At 41.6% G+C, this 22,602-nt stretch overlaps 1 pseudogene; it reads left to right on the forward strand.

The window, feature by feature from the left end:
* The first annotated feature begins 5,658 nt into the window (after positions 1 to 5,658).
* Positions 5,659 to 16,883, forward strand: LOC129630656 (3-oxoacyl-[acyl-carrier-protein] reductase-like; annotated as a pseudogene).
* The last annotated feature ends 5,719 nt before the right edge of the window (positions 16,884 to 22,602 follow it).

Here is a 22,602-nt window from a genome sequence, read left to right on the forward strand (position 1 = left end):
CCCCGTCTCTCTTCCTCTGTGTCTCTATCTTTCACCATCTCTTCTGCCCCCTCATTTTCTTTGTGGCCTTTCTCTTTTCTCCCTGCTTCTCTCTCTCCGCAGTCTTTCTCAGTCGCTCTCTCCTCCTGACTGAGTGTCTGTCTGTCTCTCACACCTCCAAGAGGTGGAGTGCAGTGGACAGGACTGAAGCCAGACTGAGGATCAAGGAAGACTTGGGAGAAGGGCAGGGCAGGCAGGAACCTCACTAGACAGGGCCTCAGATGTGAAGGATACCCCTGCTACTGCCCACCTCCACTTCTGCCTCTCTCCTAAGCCCCCCACCTGCTCTGATTCTATCCTTGTTTCTTTACCCCCAGAAACTGATCACACTCAACTCCTAGCTAGGTCAGAAGGGCAGGTTGCAAAAATCTGAAGGGGGCTAGGACTCTAGTTCCTTGGAGGGTAAGGTGTGGGAGAGAGCCCCAGAGGTCAAGAGTCTGCAAGGCCAAGTGGAGGTTTTGTTCCGCCCCCCACCTCCCCGGCAACCAGGTCCATTGGTACACACCACGGTGATTGTTTTTCCCATGGAGGGTGGGGGAGGAAGTGCTTGGAGGTCCTGGGGAATTTGACACCCCAGATCTCAGGCCCCTGTTAGGGTGGAGGTGGGGCCTGTGCTACTGTTTCAGTCCCAGAAAGGCTGGTTAGGGCAGGTCCTGGAAGAGGGGTGAAGGTTTGATTATGGGATCATGGATCTCTAGTTTCCCTTGGCATGAACCCCTACTTCTGGGGGAGAGGAGTAGTACTTGACCTATGGGAACCCCACAAGTGACTTTTCTCTGACCCCAGAACTGGGTTGAGAGGGGCCTCTTGGGACTTGCCTTAGTGGGGAACTTGGGACTCCTGAGAAAGGGAGTTTTAAGGGGCTTTGAGTTCTTCTTATGGTCTGACTTGCTGCCCTGCTGCAGAGGGAATGTAGGGTAGGGAGGGATGTATTGTGAGTTTCCTTAGCCTCAACACTGTTGACATTTGGGCTAGTAATTCTCTTGGGGTGGAAGCTGTCCTGTGAGTGGCAGGATGTTTAGCAGTATCTCTGGTTTCTACCTCCTAGATGTTAGTAGTAACCCCCCTCCTAGGTGTAAAAATAAAAAAATGACCCCGGATATTATTTAATGTCCACTTGGGGGCAAAGGCCAACCCAGTTGGGAAGTGAAGGTGTAATGGGAGAAACTGAAAGACACCCAAGGGCAGCTGAACTTTCCTGATCTCCAACTGGCCTCTCCTTGACTTCCAACACATACATTTAAATTTTTAAAAATTAATTTATTTTGTTTTTGGGTGCTCTGGGTCTTTGTTTCTGCACCTGGCTTTTCTCTAGTTGTGGCAAGCAGGGGTTACTCTCTTCGGGTTCAATCCCTGCGGTTGGGAAGAACCCCTGGAGAAGGAAATGACAACCCACTCCAGTATTCTTGCCTGGAGAATCCCATGGACAGAGGAACCTGGCAGGCTACAGTCCATGAGGTTGCAAACAGCTGGACATGACTGAAGCAACTTGGCATGGCATCGGGTTACTCTCTAGCTGCGGTTCTCAGGCTTTTCATTGTCGTGGTTTCTCTTGTTTTGGAGAGTAGGCCCGACCAGGGCTCAGTAGTTGTGGTGAATAGGGCTTAGTTACTCTGTGTCATATGGAATCTTCCCAGAGCAGGGGTCAAACTCTTATCCCCAGCATTGGCAGGCAGATTCTTAACCACTGAACCACTGGGGAAGTCCCAACACTTACATTATTCTCTGCCCTCTCAAACCTCCAGACCCTTTCGTCCCTCTGTTGACGGTCTCATTTCTTATCCCATAGAAAAAGCAGCATGCTCACCCACCTACCAGAATCTGAGCCACATATGTAGCCTTGCTTTCCTGACAGAGAAAAGGCAACATTTCCTTCTTCTTTTTTGTGTGTGTGTGTGGGATCTTAATTCCCTGACCAGTGATGGAATCCGTGGCCCCTGCAGCCGCAGATTCCTAACCACTGGACCACCAGGGAATTCCCAAGTGCAGCTTTTCCTGAAGGTGACAGGGCATCCCACCCCTGTCACTAGCTGGATGGCTTTCTTTCTCTTTATTGCATTGTGTTTTGTGTGGATGTGGGCAGATGGATTTTTTTCCTAGTTTACAATTCTTTGAGGTAAAATTTACATGTAATGAAATGTACAAATTGGGACTAATAGATACAAACTACTACATATAAAATAGATAAATAATAAGGTCCTATTGTACAACATAGGGAACTATGTTCAATACCTTATAATAACTTATAATGGAAAAGAATATGAAAAGAATATATATATATATACATACACTTATATTTATATAGGGACTTCCCTGGTGGCTCAGTGGTAAAGAATCCACCTGCCAATGCAGGAGACACGAGTTTGATCTCTGGTCTGGAAAGATCCCACATGCTTTGGAGCTACTAAGTCTGTGCATCACAAATATTGAGACTGTGCTCTAGAGCCCAGGAACCACAACTATTGAACCCATATGCACCACCACTACTGAGCCCATGAGCCTAGAGTCTGCTCCTCAAGAGAAGCCCATGCATCACAACGAAAAGTAGCCCTGTTCACCAGAAGTAGAGACAAGCCCTCAGAGCATGAAGACCCAGCACAGCAAATAAATAAATGAAATTATTTAAAGAAAGAATTGAAGATTGAAGGCAAAAGAAAAAGAGGACAGAAGAGGATGAAATGGTTAGATAGCATCATCGACTCAATAGACATGAATTTGAGCAAACTGTGGGAGATAGTGGACGGGGAAGCCTGGTGGGCTGCCTTCCATGAGGTTGCAAAGAGTAGGACACGACTCAGCAACTGAACAACAACAACAACAACATTTTACAAAAGAATACATCAGTTCAGTTCAGTTCAGTTGCTCAGTCTTGTCCGACTCCTTGTGACCCCATGAATCGCAGCACACCAGGCCTCCCTGTCCATCACCAACTCCCAGAGTTCACTCAGACTCACGTCCATTGAGTCAGTGATGCCATCCGGCCATCTCATCCTCTGTCGTCCCCTTCTCCTCCTGCCCTCAATCCCTCCCAGCATCAGAGTCTTTTCCAGTGTGTCAACTCTGCGCATGAGGTGGCCAAAGTACTGGAGTTTCAGCTTTAGCATCATTCCTTCCAAAGAAATCCCAGGGCTGATCTCCTTCAGAATGGACTGGTTGGATCTCCTTGCAGTCCAAGGGACTCTCAAGAGTCTTCTCCAACACCACAGTTCAAAAGAATACATACATGCTGCTAAGTCGCTTCAGTCGTGTCTGATTCTGTGTGACCCCATAGACAGCATCTCACCAGGCTCCCCCGTCCCTGGGATTCTCCAGACAAGAACACTGGAGTGGGTTGTCATTTCCTTCTCCAACACATGAAAGTGAAAAGTGAAAGTGAAGTCGCTCAGTCGTGTCCGACTCTTAGCGGCCCCATGGACTGCAGCCTACCAGGCTCCTCCGTCCATGGGATTTTCCAGGCAAGAGTACCGGAGTGGGGTGCCATTGCCTTCTCCGATACATACATACATATATATATCTGAATCACTTTGCTATACACCAGAAACTAACAAAGGGACTTCCCTGGTGGTCCAGTGGTGAAGAATCTGCCTTCCAATGCAGGGGATGTGGGTTCAATGCCTGATTAGGGTGCTAAGATCCACATGCTGTGGAGCAACTAGGCTGGAGTGCCACAGCTACTGAGCCGGCAAGCTCTAGAGCCCGTGCTTCACAACTAGAGAAGACCCTGCACGCAACTAGAAAAAGCCTGAGTGCTTCCTTGAAGACCCGGTGCAGCCAAAATTAAAACAAAACAAAACTAATACAACATTGTAAATCAACTATAGTTCAATTAAAAAAACACACACAAATCTTGCATGAACATTTACTAAGTTTTGACTGCATATGCTGGTGTAGGGTTTCCCTGGTGGCTCACCTGTAAAGAGTCAATTTATTAAAAAAAAGGAAATATTTTAAAACAACAGTACAATTTGATTCTGAAAGATTCTGTATGGGAAAAATTAGGGTCTTAAATTCTAGATTATTTTATTTCCAAAGAATTAATTTACTTATTTTTGGCTGGGCTGGGCCTTCATTGCTACAAGCAGGCTTTCTCGAGTTGCAGCAAGTGGGGGGCTACTGTTCATTGCAGCACGTGGGCTTCTCATTTTGATGGCTTCTCTTGTTGCTGAGCACTGGCTCTAGGGCACAGGCTTGATTAGTTGTGGCAAATGGATCTAGTTATCCCTCTGCATGAAGGTTCTTCCTGTACCAGAGATTGAACCCAGGTCCTCTGCATTGGAAGGTGAATTCTTAACCACTGGACTACCAGTGAAGCCCTCTAGATGGCTTTATGTTACTCAGTTATAGCCTTTTGCTTCCCCTTCAGTATGACACATAGAAAGAGCATGGATTTTGCAGTCAGTAGATTCAGATTAAAATCCTGATTCTATAACTTGAAAGTTGTGTGACATTGAATGAGTTACCGAATGTCTCTGTACCTCACTTTCTTTAGGAGTGAAATGGAGATAATGGGCTTTATAATGGGCTTTATATAATGGGCTTTACATTCCAGCCCATAATGAAGTGCCTGACCCAGGACTCAAGATATGTTAAACAAATGACTGAAAAGTTTCAGGAATGTTCCTGGTACATGGCCTGCATTTAATGATAAATCTTCTACACACTTATATATGCCTGGTAATTTTTGATTGGATATCAGTCTTCATAAATTTTACCTTGTGGGTGATGGATATTTTTGTGTTCCTATAAATATTCTTGAGTTTTATTCTGTGATGAAGTTAAGTTACCTAGATATCTTTTGTGAACATTAACAAAAATGTAATTTCAAACTTAACGAAAAGCTTGAAGAATAGTACAAGGAACTTTTATGTACAATTTCCTCTGATTTACCAACTGTTAACATTTTTTCCCTGGTGGCTCAGACGGTAAAGCGTCTGCCTACAATGTGGGAGACCCAGGTTCGATCTCTGGGTTGGGAAGATCTCCTGGAGGAGGAAATGGCAACCCACTCCAGTACTCTTGCCTGGAAAATTCCATGGAAGGAGGAGCCTGGTAGGCTACAGTCCATGGGGTCGCAAAGAGTCGGACACGACTGAGTGACTTCAATGTCAATGTCAACATTTTTTCACTCTATCAAAATCTCTCTTTTTCTCTCTTTCTCTATGAATTGAAAGTAAATTGTAGCCCAGGTGCCCTTAAACCTCTAAAGTGCTCAGTGTGTATTTTTTAAGAACAAGCACACTTTTTATTACATTGATAGTAGTAGTATCAAAATAGAAAATTTAGTATTGTTGCAATATTATTTAATCGTCTGGTAATATTTCAATTTTACTAGCTGTCCAAATGATGTTCATTATAATAATTTTTTTCTGGTTTGGAAGACCGGATGAGAGTCTCTTTTAATCGAAGTCTGTTCCTCAACCTTTATTTTTTTAAATTAATTAATTTTTGCTGTGCTGACAGACCCTTGTCAGTGCAGGGGAGAAGTCCCAACTTCTGAACCACCAGGGAATTCCCCTTAAACCTTTATTTGTTTTTGAAGCCATTGGCAAATTTGGCAAATCCTAGCCACTCATTTTTTAATGCCGAATGTCTCTGTACTTCATTTTCTTTATGAGTGGAATGGAGGTAATACCTTACATTCCAGCCCATAATGAAGTGCCTGACCCAGAACTCAAGATTTGTTAAACAAATGAATGGATCACATCAGGAATGTCCCTGGTACATGGCCTGCATTTCATGATAAATCTTCTACACATCTATGTATGCCAAGTAATTTTTTAAAAAACGTTAATTTATTTTTAATTGGAGAATAATTGCTTTATGATATTGTGTTGGTTTCTGCCATACATCAACATGAATCAGCCATAGGTATGCACATGTCCTGTCCCTCTGTAACCACCCTCCCACCTCCCATGCCATCCTGCCCCTCTAGGTTGTCACAGAGTGCTGGGTTGAGCTCCCTGAGTCATACAGCACATTCCCACTGGCGATCTATTTTACGTACGGTGATGTCTGTTTCCGCGCTACTCTCTCTATCGGTCCCACCGGCCCCTTCCCCACTGTGTCCACAAGTCCATTCTCTATGTTTGCATCTCCATTGCTCCCTGCAAGTTGATGCATGGGTACCATCTTTCTAGATTCCATATATATACATTAATATATGATATTTGTCTTTCTGATTTTGTATAATAGGCTCTAGATTCATCCACCTCATTAGAACCAACTCAAAAGCATTCCTTTTTTATAGCCAAGTAATATTCCATTGTGAATATGTACCACAACTTCTTCATCCATTCATCTGTTGATGGACATCTAGGTTGCTTCCATGTCCTATCTCTTGTAAATAGAGCCGAAATGAACATTGTGGTTCATGTCTTTTCAATTATGGTTTTCTCAGGGTGCATGCCCAGTAAGTGGGATTGCTGGGTCATATGGTAGCTTTATTCTTAATTTTCTAAGGACTGTCCGTACTGTCTTCAATTGATACTGCCTGTATCAATTTGCATTTCCATCAACAGTGCAAGAAGATTTCCTTTTCTCTACATTATCTCCAACGTTTGTTGTTTGTAGACTTTTGATGATGGCCATTCTGACCAGTGTGAAATAGATAGCTCATTGTAGTTTTGATTTGCATTTCTCTAATAATGAGTGATGTTGGTCATTTTCCCATGCATTTGTTAACCATCTGTATGTCTTTGGAGAAATGTGTGTTTAGGACTTCTGCCCACGTTTTGGTTGGGTTGTTTGTTTTTTGGGTGTTGAGTTGCATGAGCTGCTTGTAAATGTTGGAGATTAATCCTTTGTCGGTTGTTTCATTTGCTATGATTTTCTCCCGTTCTGAGGGTTGTCCTTTCACCTTGTTTATAGTTTCCTTTGCTGTGAGAGAGCCTTTACGTTTAATAAGGTCCCATTTGTTTATTTTTGTTTTTTTCCCATTACTCCAGGAGGTGGATCATAGAGGATCTTGGAGTTTTATGTCTGAGAGTGTTCTGCCTATGTTCTCATCTAAGAATTTTATGGTTTCTGCCTTGTAATTTTTGATTGGATGTCAGTCATTGTAAACTTTACCTTGTCAGTACTGGATATTTTTGTGTTCCTATAAATATTCTTGAGTCCTATTCTGTCATGAAGTTAGGTTACTTGGGAATCTTTTGTGAACATTTGAAAAGTATATAATTCCAAACTTAATGAAAAGTTGCAAGTATAATACAAGAAACTTTTATGCACATTTTCCTCTGACTCATCAATTGATAACATTTTGCCACCCTTTATCAGAGTCTCTCTTTTTCTCTATTTCCCTGAGTTAGATAAATTGTTTGAGAATTAATTGTAGCCTTGGTGTCCTTATACCTTTAAAATGTTCAATGAGTATTTCCAAAGAAGGACACTTTTTATTACCTTGAGAGTAATATTATCAAAATAGAAAAATTTAGGATTGATATTATTTAATCTTCTGGTAATATTTCCATTTTGGTAGTTGTCCAAATAACGTTCATTATAATAATTTTTTTCTGGTTTGGAAGACCAGATGAGAGTCTATTTTAATTGAAGACTGTTCTTCAATTTTTTTTTAATATAACTTTTATTTTTCCCTGTGCTGACAGGACCTTGTCAGTACATGGGAGGAGTCCTAACCGATGGACCACCAAGGAATTCCTCTTCAACCTTTGATTTGTTTTTGAAGCCACTGGCAGATTTGGCAAATCCCTAGCCATCCATTTTGTATACTGGATATCTTTGTACTTCACTTTCTTTATGAGTGGAATGGAGGTAATACTTTACATTCCAACCCATAATGAAGTGCCTGACCCAGAACTCAAGATTTGTTAAACAAATGACTGAATAACACTAGGAATGTTCCTGGTACATTGCCTGCATTTCATGATAAATCTTTTACACACCTATGTATGCCAAGTGATTTGTTTTAAAATTTATTTTTAATTGGATGATAATTACAATATTGTGTTGGTTCCTGCCATACATCAACATGAATCAGCCATAGGTATATATATGTCCCCTCCCACTTGAACCTCCCTCCCACCTCCCACCGCCTCCCACTCCTCCTGGTTGTCACAGAACACAACCTGCTCCCTGAGTCATATAGCCAGTTCCCACTGGCTATCTATTGTACCCATGGTGATGTCTGTGTTCCACGCTGCTCTCTCCATTGGTCCCACCCTCTCCTTTCCCCTCTGTGTCCTCAAGTCTGTACTCTATGTCTCCATTTCCATTGCTGCCTTGCAGATAGGTTTATCAGTACCATCTTTCTAGATTCCATATCTATGCATTAATATATGATATTTGTCTTTCTCTTTCTGACATACTTCACTTTGTATAATAGGCTCTAGGTTTGTCCACCTGATTAGAAACTCATTTCTTTTTATAGCTGAATAATGTTCCATTGTGAATAAGTACCACAACTTCTTCATCCATTCATCTGTTGATGGACATCTAGGTTGCTTCCATGTCCTAGATCTTGTAAATAGTGCTGCAGTGAACATTGGGGTCCATATGTCTTTTTCAATTATGGTTTCCTCAGGGTAGATGCCCAGTAGTGGGATTGCTGGATCATATGGTAGTTCTATTCTTAGTTTTTTAAGGACTCTCTATACTGTTCTCCATAGTGGTGTATCAGTTTGTATTCCCACCAACAGTGCAAGAGGATTCCCCACAACCTCTCCAGCATTTATTGTTTGTAGACTTTTTAATGATGGCCATTCTGACAGGTGTGAGACGATAGCTCATTGTAGTTTGATTTGCATTTCTCTAATAATGAGTGATGTTGAGCATCTTCTCATGTGTTTATTAACCATCTGTGTGTCTTTGGAGAAATGTGTGTTTAGGCCTTCTGCTCATGTTTTGGTTGGGTTGTTTGTTTTTCATGTATTGAATTGCATGAGCTGCTTGTAAATGTTGGATATTAATCCTTTGTCAGTTGTTTCATTTGCTATGATTTTTTACCATTCTGAGGGTCGTCTTTTCTCCTTGTTTACAGTTTCCTTTGCTGTGTAAAAGCTTTTAATTTTAATTAGGTCTCATTTCATTATTTTTGCATCCATTACTCTAGGAGGTGGATCATAGAGAATCTTGCTGTGATTCATGTTATACAATGTTCTACCTCTGTTTTCCTCTAAGTGTTTTATAGTTTCTGCCTGGTAAGTTTTGATTGGATGTCAGTTATTGCAAATTTTTCCTTGTTGGGTGCTGGATATTTTCCTGTTCCTGTAAATATTCTTGAGTTTTATTCTGTGATGAAGTTAAGTTACTCAGAAATCTTTCGTGAACATTAAAAGATATATGTAATTCCAAACTTAATGAAAAGCTTCAAGAATAGTACAAGGAACTTTTATGTACATTTTCCTGATTCACCAATTGGTAACATTTTGCTACACTTTATCAAAGCCTCTCTTTTTCTCTGTTTCTCTATGAATTATTTGAGAGTAAATTGTAGCCCAGGTGCCCTTATAGCTCTAAAGTGTTCAGTGTGTATTTGCAAAAAACAAGGACACTTTTTATTACATTAGTAGTAATATTATCAAAATAGAAAAATTTAATATTGATACAATATTATTTAATTTTCTGATAATGTTTTGATTTTACTAGTTGTCCAAAGAATATTTGTTATAACAATTTTTTTTCCAGTTTGGAAGACCTAATAAGAATCTCTTTTAACTGAAGACTGTTCCTCAACCTTAACTTTTTTTAATCTAATTTTTTTTTAACTGCTCTGACAGACTCCTGTCATTGCAGGCACAGAATCCTAACCACTGGACAACTAGGGAATTCTCCTTCAACTTTTATTTGTCTTTGAAACCATTGACAAATTTGACAAGTACTAGTCACTCGTTTTGTATACCGGCCCTTAATTTTGATCTTTATTTTTTCATGATTAAATTCATATTATAAACCTTTGGCAGGAAAATCACAGATGCATTGTTTTGTTCTTCTTAGTGTCTCATTTCAGGAAGTACCAGATATCATTTGACCAATTATTGGTGGTGTTAACTTTGAACATATGGTTAAGAGTAGGGGAAGGTCTTCCGGAATTCTTCATTGTGAAGTTATTTCCCTTCGTAATGAACACAGGTTCCCTCCTACTTAATTCACTTTCTTATTTCGGATTCCAACAGAACTTGCCCTCCAATTCTCCTCCAACCTCAGTGGCTGCTCCTTATTGTGTCCTCATCTCTTTGACTTTCAAATGTTGGAGCTCAGTCCTTGAATCGATTCTCTTTTTTCTAGTATTCTTTCCCTAGTTGATCTCTTCCAGACCTACGACTTTGTTTATTTATTTTTGGCTGCCCTGAGTCTTCGTCTCTGTCAGCAGGCTTTCTCTAGTTGTGGCAAGTGAGGACTACCCTTTCTTGTGGTGTGCAGGCCACTCATTTTGGTGGCTTCTTTTATTGTGGAGCATGGGCTCTAGGTGCCCAGTCTTCAGTAACTGCAGCACACGGGCTCAGTAGTTATGGTGCATGGACTTAGTTCCTCCAGGGCATGTGGGATCTTTCCAGGCCAGGGATCAACCTGTGACCCCTGCATGGGCAGGCAGATTCTTATCCACTATGCCACCAGGAAAGTTGAGCCTTAGGACTGTAAATACCATATACTGACGACTCCCAAATTTATCGCTCTACTCCAAGCTCTCCCCTGAGTTCCAGACTGTAATTGAACTTAATAAATCCAAAACAAAACTCTTGATATCACACTCCACAACTGCTCTCCCCCAGGCTTCTCCTCAGACAAGGAAACACATACAGTTTTCCATTATCTGGATCCTCTCAAACTCTTAGGTTCTACTTCTGCCATTTCTCTTTCCTTTCTCTGCTTCCTCTGCTCTCACTTCTTGCTCTTTTTCAGTGTTTCAAGTTTATGTCACCTCAGGGCCTTTGCACTTACTGTTTCCCCATCCTCTTTGCCGTCTCCCTATATTGATGTGGTTTGCCCCTGTCTTAGTCTGTTTGGGTTACTTTCACAAAAGCATCACAGGCTGCATAGCTTATAAACAGTTGAGAAAAAAAAAATTGCTCACAGTTCTGAAGCCTGGAAGTCTGAGATCAGGGTGCCAGCATGGTCAGGTGGCAGCCCTTGTCCAAGTCTGAGACTTCTTGTGTCTTCAAGTGGTGAAAAGGGCTAGGGAGTTCTGAGATCTCTCTCTCTCTCTCTTTTAAGATATTGATCTATTTGGCTGCACTGAGTATTAGTTGCAGCATGGGCTCTTCAGTCTTAATCGAGGCATGCAGGCTCTTTAGTTGGGGCAGGTGGGATCTAGTTCTCTGATCATAGATTGAACCTGGGTTCCCTGCATTAGGAGCATGGAGTCTTAGCCCCTAGACCACCAGAAAATTCCCTGTAGTATATCCTTTATCAGTACACTAATCCCATCCATGAGGGGTCCACCCTCATGACCAGATCACCTCCAAAGATCCCACCTGCCAATATCATCACCTTTGGCAACATATGAAATTGGGTGGGGGGACACGTTCGGATGTGTCTGCATATTAATTAGGCTTCAGTTCAAATATCACCAGTCCAGAGAGTCCTTTCTTGACAAATTTGTCTAAATTACCAGCCTCTTACTCCATTGGCTTATCCAGCTGAATTTTTTTCTTTGTAGTAATTATTACTCTCTGAAATATTATGGTATTTGTTTGTGTTTCTAGAATCAGCTTTCCCCACTAGCATATCAGCTCAGTGAGAATGAAGGATTTGGTCAGTTTCATTCAAAACCATGTCCCCAGTGCTTGGGAGAATGCCTGAAGTCAAGTAGAATATTAATAAATACTTGTTGAATCATTGACTGAATGAGTGAATTGAATGGGATCAGAGGCTGGTCTGCTTAAAAGTCTAGAGTCTTAAGACTGGAACTTGAAGGCATCTCAAATTTGGTTGACTAAATTAAAAAGAAAACACACTGTTTGATTCTATTTACATGATGTTCAAGAACAGACTATGTGAATCTGAGGTGATAAAAGTCACAGTAATCATTATTGAAGCCCGAGCATCTAGAACCCATGTTCTGCAACAACAGAAGCCACCTCAATGAGAAGCCCACACATCACAACTAGAGACTAGCCCCTGTTCACCGCAATTAGAGAAAGCCCACAAACAGCAGTGAAAACTCAACACAGCCAAAAATAAATAAATACAATTTTAAAATGCTGCTAAGTCACTTCAGTCTTGTCCGACTCTGTGGGATCCCATAGACGGCAGTCCACCAGGCTCCCCCGTCCCTGGGATCTCCAGGCAAGAACACTGGAGTGGGTTGCCATTTCCTTCTCTAATGCATGACAGTGAAAAGTGAAAGGGAAGTCGCTCAGTCATGTCCGACTCTTAGCGACCCCATGGACTGCAGCCTACCAGGCTCCTCCATCCATGGGATTTTCCAGGCAAGAGTACTGAAGTGGGATGCCATTGCCTTCTCCATTTTAAAATGAGAAGACAGTAAAGGGTGGTCAATATATATGACACAAGAGTCGTGGCTTAGGGTAATGAATAAGGGATGATGTTAAAGAGTTTTAGAAGTCCTTTTTATTGCTTGGTTAAAAGCTCTCATCCTTCATGCAGTGGAAGGATACAGAAGAAGATCAGAAATGGCAGGTCTATGAAGTGTCTTTCAAGAAATTATAAATTTTGAATTTCCCTGGTGGTGCAGTGGATAAGAATCTGCCTGCCAATACAGGGGGCATGAGTTCAATCCCTGGTCTCGGAAGATCCCAGGTGCCCCAGAGCCCGTGTGCCCACAACTACTAACCCTGCACTGTAGAGCCTGTGCTCTGCAACAAGAGAAGCCACCACAATGAGAAGCCCGTGTGCTGCAATGAAGAATAGCCCCTGCTCACCCCAACTAGAGAAAACAGCCTATGCACTAACAAAGACCCAGCACAGCCAAAAATAAATTAATTAAAACAAAAAGGAATTATACATTTTGAAATATTTCCAGAGGCACAGAAAAGTTACAAATGTTACAGTTTTATTCACCCTTCATCTGAATTCTCTTAATGAGAACATCTTGTGTAAGCACAGTACAATGTTCAAAACTAAAATAGTAAAACAAACAAACAAACAAACAAAAAAAAAACAGAACTAAAATAGTATTGGTGCAACACTCTTGGCTAAAGCACAGATATTATTTATTTATATTTCACAGCTCTTCCACTATATTCTTTTTCTATTCTATTCCAGGATGCCATCCAATATCTCACATTGCATTTATTTTTTGTGTTTTCTAAATCTCCTCTCTTTTGTAATAATTACTCAGTCTTTTATGACCTTGAGACTTAAAAAAAAGTACTTGTCAGTTACTTGTAGACTGTGACTCAGTCTGATATTTTAAAAAATATTTTCCTGATTTTTCTGATATTTGTTTTCTGGTTTTTCTTATGATTATATTGGGATTGTGCATTTTTGGCAAGAATAGTATAGAAATGACATGCCTTTCTTAGTTCATCCTACCAGGGGATACACGATGCTACCCTCTGATATGTCTTATTACTGATAATGTCAACTTTGATCACTTGGTTAAGATTTCTTTACTGTAAAGTTACTATATTTCTCTTTGTAATTAATAAATATCTGAAGGAATATATTTAAGACTATGCAGAATTCTGTTTCTCTTCGAACTTTTGCCCATGAATGTTGGCATCCATCAGTGGATCTCACACACAATTATTACTGTGGTGTTTATTCTAAAAATGATTTTTTATTTCCCTCATTCCTTCTACATTTATTTATTAATATTTAAATTTACTTATTTGGCCACAACAAGTCTTCGTTGCATGCAGAATTTTTAGTTGTGAAATGCAGGCTCTAGTTCCCTGACTGGGGATTGAACCTGGGCCCCCTGCACTGGGGGCCACTGGACCACCAGAGAAGTCCCCCTTCTACATTTATTAACTGGAATTCTTCCATAAGGTAGAACTGTCTCTTCTTCCCAGTTTTTTATTTAGCCAATAGTTTATATCACTATGGTCTCTTATCCAAGAGAGCATTTATTTTATTCCATGGATTATAATCCAATATTTTATTTATTTTGTTGTTCAAACTGTTGCAGCTTTGTCATTGTGAGCTCCTCCAGATTGGCTCCTGTTTCTTTTTGACATGCCCCATCTAGAGTTCCAGAAAAACACCTATTTCTGCTTTATTGACTATGCCAAAGCCTTTGACTATGTGGATCACAATAAACTGTGGAAAATTCTGAAAGAGATGGGAATACCAGACCACCTGACCTGCCTCTTGAGAAATCTGTATGCAGGTCAGGAAGCAACAGTTAGAACTGGACATGGAACAACAGACTGGTTCCAAATAGGAAAAGAAGTACATCAAGGCTGTATATCGTCACCCTGCTTATTTAACTTCTATGCAGAGTACATCATGAGAAATGCTGGGCTGGAAGAAGCACAAGCTGGACTCAAGATTGCCGGGAGAAATATCAATAACCTCAGATATGCAGATGACACCACCTTTATGGCAGAAAGTGAAGAGGAACTCAAAAGCCTCTTGATGAAAGTGAAAGTGGAGAGTGAAAAAGTGGGCTTAAAGCTCAACATTCAGAAAACGAAGGCATCCGGTCGCATCACTTCATGGGAAATAGATGGGGAAACAGTGGAAACAGTGTCAGACTTTATTTTTTGGGGCTCCAAAATCACTGCAGTTGGTGGCTGCAGCCATGAAATTAAAAGACACTTACTCCTTGGAAGGAAAGTTATGACCAACCTAGATAGCATATTCAAAAGCAGAGACATTACTTTGCCAACAAAGGTCTGTCTAGTCAAGGCTATGGTTTTTCCTGTGGTCATGTATGGATGTGAGAGTTGGACTGTGAGGAAGGCTGAGCGCTGAAGAATTGATGCTTTTGAACTGTGATGTTGGAGAAGACTCTAGAGAGTCCCTTGGACTGCAAGGAGATCCAACCAGTCCATTCTGAAGGAGATCAGCCCTGGGATTTCTTTGGAAGGAATGATGCTAAAGCTGAAACTCCAGTACTTTGGCCACCTCATGCGAAGAGCTGACTCATTGGAAAAGACTCTGATGCTGGGAGGGATTGGGGGCAGGAGGAGAAGGGGACGACAGAGGATGAGATGGCTGGATGGCATCACTGACTCGATGGACGTGAGTCTGAGTGAACTCTGGGAGTTGGTGATGGACAGGGAGGCCTGGCGTGCTGTGATTCATGGGTTCACAAAGAGTCGGACACGACTGAGTGACTGAACTGAACTGAACTGAACTGATCTTTTTTCAACTACTTCTTTTTTTCTGGCATCATAAATTGTTCTTATATTTTCCCTTCCCCAGCCCTGGAATCAACCACTTCTCTAAGAAGTCTTGCTTCCTTTTATTGGAAGGTGGTATTTAGAAACCAAGATCTGGATACTAGCTGTGCTCATTGCTAGTGAGATATGCTTACTGGCCCTCTCAGTGGATGGAGCTTGATTTCTCTCTCTCAAAAGCAATTCATATTGATATCTCTGATTTCAATCTAACACACAGGTTCCATTCTAGCTTCCTATATTTGAAAATTCTTTCCTTGATAGCAAAAATTTGTCTCTCATTTTTACACTATATTTACTTATGTGTTCAACCCTCATATGTATATAAAATAGTCTCACAATTGCTAACCCATACCCAGTGAGAAATAAATTTAGATTGAGAGAACTTTATACAAAGAATTCTTTTTTTTTAATTAATTTTTATTGAAGTATAGTTTATTTGCAATGGTCTGTTAGTTTCTGCTGTATGGCAGGCGAATCAGTTATACATACACATATATCCATTCTTTTTTAGATTCTATTCCCACTGAATCATTGTGCTGTACACCTGAAATGAACACAACATTGTAAATTAACTATACTTCAATTAAAAAAAAATTGGGAGGATTTGGTGATGGAACAAGCACTTAGTTGACTCGTGCGACCCCCTGAACTGCAGCTGGCCAGGCTCCTCTGTCCGTAGGATCCCCCAGGCAAGAATACTGGAGTGGGTTGCTATTTCCTCCTCCAGGGGATCTTCCCGACCCAGGGACTGAACCTGTGTCTTCTGTATCTCCTGCATTTGCGAGCAGATTCTTTATCACTGAGTCACCTGGGCAGTCTGTTAATATCATGTGAAACACATTTAAAAAAAGACCTGGGAGGTGGTTGGCAAGGGTGGGCCCTTGTAGCCTCTCCATCTAGCCCTGGGGCCGGAGGTTTTCTGTCCCAGATGTACAGGGTCTAGGGCATCAACAGAGCAGTGGACTGCTTGATGGCACAGAGCCACTGCTGACTGGCCTTTGTTGCCTGGAATCTCTGAGGGTCAGAGGCTGCAGCTGGAGACCTGGGTGGAGTTTATTCGGCATTGAGCTTTGAGGCGGTCATTAAGAACATGATATTCAAAACACATTTGAAGGAACAGAGGCAAGAATTTGGGTCCAGTTAATTTCTTGGTAAATGCAGCTGGAATTAATAGGGATAAACTCTTAGTAAGGAAAAATTCTGAGAATATGCTATCTCTGCTTCATACTAACCTCCTGGGCTCCATGCTGACCTGTAGAGCTGCCATGAAGACAATGATTAAACAGCAGAGCAGGTCCATTGTGAATGTAGGTGTTATTGGTTTCAGAGGAAACTCTGGCCAGTTTATGCACAGTGCTAATAAAGGAGAATTAGTCAGATTTTCACATGCTCTTGCTAAAGAAGTAGCAAGAAAGAAAATTAGGGTGAATGTAGTTGCACCAGGATTTGTTCATGTGGATATGACAAAAAGACTTGAAAGGAAACAATTTAAAGAAAAATATTCCTCTTGGGAGGTTTGGAGACCCCCTTGATGTGGCCCAGGTAGTTGTAATTCTTTTATATACTTATTTTTAAAATAATCCAGATATTTATTAAAGAATTATCTAGCTTACTTTCAACATACTAACATTAAAAGAAAAGAGAAATAGAGCAGAGAATACATCACCAAATTGGATTTTGAGCAACATCCAGACTTAAACAGTGCTGGGAAGTCTCATGTCACAGCACATCTGGAGTCCCAACTGGGAAAGGGTCCCAGGCAGCACATGGGTGAGAATTCAAAGATGGCAGTTCCATGCTCCATTTAAAATCCCAGGACAGATGCAAATCATTATCACCATCAGTCTGTGACCAAATTGAAGCTCTGGTTTCATATTAATGCTGTTTATTTTGTTGTGTAAAACTTGGAATGTAGTTAGGCCTAGGGCTTGGTAGGCCAGGCCCCTTCCAGGGGCTCAACCATCTCAAGATGTCTCCCCCATTTTATCTGTGGTGCTGCAAGTCTTGCACTCACAGTCACTCACAGTTAGGGCAGTGTCCAGGCAGATTAGAAGCAAGGTCAAAGGTCTGCTCTGCTTTGTCCTTGAAGCCTGAACAAGATTATTCATGTACTGTCCCTAACAGTTGGCCCCAGGATTGTTTAGGCTGAAGAACATAGGAACAAGGCAAAATAACACAGGAAGTCTTACTAATTCTATAAGTAACAATGAAGGACATATTGTAGGTTTTAGTGAAAACAGTCCATTCACAGTTATTGATGGAGTGTTCCAATAAGCAGTTCTCAAACTTGAGAAGTTGGTTCATACAGCAGTCCTTCCATTGCCTCTGTCAGTAAATGGGTGCAGTTATCAAAGTCTAGATAATTTAACCACCTTTGCAAGAGTCTATGATTTTATGCTTCTGTTGGCCAACAGTAGGGCAGGTGAACACTTGGGTGTTGGCCAGGTGATATTTTTGTATTACCATTTGGAGATCCATTTGCTGCATTCTCAAAGAAGCAAACTTAACAAGAGCAGTTCAGTTCAGTCACTCAGTCATGTCCGACTATTTGCAACCCCATGGACTGCAGCATGCCAGGCCTCCCTGTCCATTGCCAACTTCCAAAGTTTACTCAAACTCACGTCCATTGAGTCTGTGATGCCATTCAACCATCTCATCCTCTGTCGTCCCCTTCTCCTCCTGCCTTCAATCTTTCCCAGCATCAGGGTCTTTTCCAATGAATCAGTTCTCCCCATCAGGTGGCCAAAGTATTGGAACTTCACCTGCAGCATCAGTCCTTCCAATGAATACTCAGGACTGCTTCCTTTAGGATAGACTGGTTGGATCTCCTTGCAGTACAAGGAACTCTCAAGAGTCTTCTCCAACACCACAGTTAGAAAGCAACAATTCTTTGGCCCTCAGCTTTCTTTATAGTCCAACACCCGCATCTATCCATACATGACTAGTGGAAAAACCATAGCTTTGAGTAGATGGACCTTTGTTGGCAAAGTAATGTCTCTGCCTTTTAATATTCTGTCTAGGTTGGTGATAACATTTCTTCCAAGGAGCAAGCATCTTTTAATTTCATGGATGCAGTCACCATCCGCAGTGATTTTGCAGCCCCCCAAAATAAAGTCTGTCACTGTTGCCACTGTTTCCCCATCTTTTTGCCATGAAGTGATGGGACCGGATGTCATGAAATTAGTTTTCTGAATGTTGAGCTTTAAGCCAACTTTTTCACTCTCCTCTTTCACTTTCATCAAGAGGCTCTTTAGTTCTTCTTCACTTTCTGCCATAAGGGTGGTGTCATCTGTGTATCTGAGGTTATTGATATTTCTTCCGGCAATCTTGATTCCAGCTTGAGCTTCATCCATCCTGGCATTTCTCATGATGTACTCTGGAGAAGGAAATGGCAACCCACTACAGTATTCTTGCCTGGAGAATCCCATGGACAGAGGAGCCTGGTGGGCTACAGTCCACAGGGTCGCAAAGAGACAGACACAATTGAGCGACTTCACTCTGTATATAAGTTAAATAAGCAGGGTGAGAATATACAACCTTGATGTACTCCTTTACCAATTTGGAACCAGTCTATTGTTCCATGTCCAGTTATAACTGTTGCTTGTTGACCTGCATACAGATCTCTCAGGAGACGACTAAGGTGGTCTGGTATTCTAATCTCTTTAAGAATTTTCCACAGTTCGTTGCCATCCATACAGTCAAAGGCTTTGGCATAGTCAATAAAGCAGAAATAGATGTTTTTCTGGAACTCTCTTGCTTTTCCAATGATTCAGTGGATATTGGCAATTTGATCTCTGGTTCCTCTGCCTTTTCTAAATCCAGCTTGAACATCTGAAGTTCACGGTTCACGTATTGCTGAAGACTGGCTTGGAGAATTTTGAGCATTACTTTCAGTTCAGTTCAGTTTCTCAGTTGTGTCCGACTCTTTGCAACCCCATGAATCGCAGCACGCCAGGCCTCCCTGTCCATCACCAACTCCCAGAGTTCACTCAGACTCACGTCCATCGAGTCAGTGATGCCATCCAGCCATCGCATCCTCTGTCGTCCCCTTCTCCTCCTGCCCCCAATCCCTCCCAGCATCAGGGTCTTTTCCAATGATTCAACTCTTCGCATGAGGTGGCCAAAGTACTGGAGTTTCAGCTTTAGCATCATTCCTTCCTAAGAAATCCCAGGGCTGATCTCCTTCAGAATGGACTGGTTGGATCTCCTTGCAGTCCAAGGGACTCTCAAAAGTCTTCTCCAACACCACAGTTCAAAAGCATCAATTCTTCGGCGCTCAGCCTTCTTCACAGTCAACTCTCACATCCATACATGACCACAGGAAAAACCATAGCCTTGACTAGACGAATCTTTGTTGGCAAAGTAATGTCTCTGCTTTTCAATATGCTATCTAGGTTGGTCATAACTTTCCTTCCAAGGAGTAAGTGTCTTTTAATTTCATGGCTGCAGTCACCATCTGCAGTGATTTTGGAGCCCCAAAAAATAAAGTCTGACACTGTTTCCACTGTTTCCACTGTTTCCCCATCTATTTCCCATGAAGTGATGGGATCGGATGCCATGATCTTCGTTTTCTGAATGTTGAGCTTTAAGCCAACTTTTTCACTCTCCACTTTCACTTTCATCAAGAGGCTTTTGAGTTCCTCTTCACTTTCTGCCATAAGGATTACTTTACTAGCGTGTAAATTGCGAACATCCGCTGGATCATCGAAAAAGCAAGAGAGTTCCAGAAAAACATCTATTTCTGTTTTATGGACAATGCCAAAGCCTTTGACTGTGTGGATCACAATAAACTGTGGAAAATTCTGAAAGAGATGGGAATACCAGACCACCTGATCTGCCTCTTGAGAAATTTGTATGCAGGTCAGGAAGCAACAGTTAGAACTGGACATGGAACAACAGACTGGTTCCAAATAGGAAAAGCAGTACATCAAGGCTGTATATTGTCACCCTGCTTATTTAACTTCTATGCAGAGTACATCATGAGAAATGCTGGGCTGGAAGAAGCACAAGCTGGACTCAAGATTGCCGGGAGAAATATCAATAACCTCAGATATGCACATGACACCACCCTTATGGCAGAAAGTGAAGAGGTGACTGCAGATGGTGACTGCAGCCATGAAATTAAAAGACGCTTACTCCTTGGAAGGAAAGTTATGACCAACCTAGATAGCATATTCAAAAGCAGAGACATTACTTTGCCAACAAAGGTTCGTCTAGTCAAGGCTATGGTTTTTCCTGTGGTCATGTATGGATGTGAGAGTTGGACTGTGAAGAAAGATGAGCGCCGAAGAATTGATGCTTTTGAACTGTGGTGTTGGAGAAGACTCTTGAGAGTCTCTTGGACTGCAAGGAGATCCAACCAGTCCATCCTAAAGGAGATCAGCCCTGGGATTTCTTAGGAAGGAATGATGCTAAAGCTGAAACTCCAGTACTTTGGCTACCTCATGCGAAGAGTTGACTCATTGGAAAAGACCCTGATGCTGGGAGGGATTGGGGGCAGGAGGAGAAGGGGACGACAGAGGATGAGATGGCTGGATGGTATCACTGACTCGATGGACGTGAGTCTGAGTGAGCTCTGGGAGTTGGTAATGGACAGGGAGGCCTGGCATGCTGCGATTCTTGGGGTCGCAAAGAGTCGGACATGACTGAGCGACTGAACTGAACTTATTAGTGTGTGAGATGAGTGCAATTGTGCAGTAGTTTGAACATTCTTTGGCATTGCCTTTCTTTAGGATTGGATTGAAAACTGACCTTTTCCAGTCCTGAGGCCACTGATGGGTTTTCCAGATTTGCTGGCATATTGAATGCAGCACTTTCACAGCATCATCTTTTAGGATTTGAAATAGCTCAACTGGAATTCCATCACCTCCACTTGCTTTGTTTATAGTGATGCTTCCTAAGGCCCTCTTGACTTCACATTCCAGGATATCTGGCTCTAGGTGAGTGATCACACCATCGTGGTTATCTGAGCCATGAAGATCTTTTTTGTACAGTTCTTCTGTGTAGTCTTACCACCTCTTCTTAATACCTTCTGCTTCTGTCAGGTCCGTATGTTTCTGTCCTTTATTGTGCCCATCTTTGCATGAAATGTTCCCTTGGTATCTCTAATTTTCTTGAAGAGATCTCTAGTCTTTCCCATTCTATTGTTTTCCTCTATTTCTTTGCATTGATCACTGAGGAATGCTTTCTTATCTCTCCTTGCTATTCTTTGGAACTCTGCATTCAGATGGGTTTATCTTTCCTTTTCTTCTTTGCCTTTAGCTTCTTTTCTTTTCTCAGCTATTTGTAAAGCCTCCTCAGGCAACCATTTTGCCTTTTTGCATTTCTTTTTCTTGGGGATGGTCTTGATCACTGCCTGCTGTACAATATCACGAGCTTCTGTCCATAGTTCTTCAGGCACTGTCTATTTGATCTAATCTCTTGAATATATTTGTGACTTCCAACGTATAATCATAAGGGATTTGATTTAGGTCATACCTGAATGGTCTAGTGGTTTTCCCTACTTTCTTCAATTTAAGTCTGAATTTGGCAATAAGAAGTTCATGGTCTGAGCCACAGTCAGCTCCTGGTCTTCTTTTTGCTGACTGTATAGAGCTTCTCCATCTTTGACTGCAAAGAATATAATCAATCTGATTTCAGTGTTGACCATCTGGTGATGTCCATGTGTAGAGTTTTCTCTTGTGTTGTTTGAAGAGGGTGTTTGCTATGACCAGTGTGTTTTCTTGGCAAAACTCCGTTAGCCTTTGACCTGTTTCATTTTGTACTGCAAGGTCAAATTTGCCTGTTACTCCAGGTACCTCTTGACTTCCTACTTTTGCATTCCAATCCAGATATAAGCTTTAGAAACAAAATTAGAGTGTCCTTTTAAAAACTTGATTAAAATTTTAATAATATAACAAGGAACTATCTCAAAAGTGAGTGATAAAACTAGAATTTAATGTTCAGTGAAACACAAACACTTTTCATTGTGAGGGCAGTAACCCCGCAGCCAGGGAAGGCTTTATCCCATCAAATAAAAATGAGGTTTGTCAGGGAGTCAGGAAAAGCCAAGGGGCTATCTTGGATTTCCCATAACCCAGACAGATTTACAGCTATAGCTTACCAATTTTAATTTCCCAATTTAGGAGTAGACTATTGCCATGTTTTAAGGACATCAGATAACAATAGTTTAATGAAAATGAAGTTGCTCAGTCATATCCGACTCTTTGTGACCCCATGGACTGTAGCCTACCAGGCTCCTCTGTCCATGGAGTTTTCCAGGCCAGAGTACTGGAGTGGGTTGCCATTTCCTTCT

This window comes from Bubalus kerabau, chromosome 17 (genome assembly GCF_029407905.1).
Source record: "Bubalus kerabau isolate K-KA32 ecotype Philippines breed swamp buffalo chromosome 17, PCC_UOA_SB_1v2, whole genome shotgun sequence".
Lineage (NCBI taxonomy): Eukaryota > Metazoa > Chordata > Mammalia > Artiodactyla > Bovidae > Bubalus > Bubalus kerabau.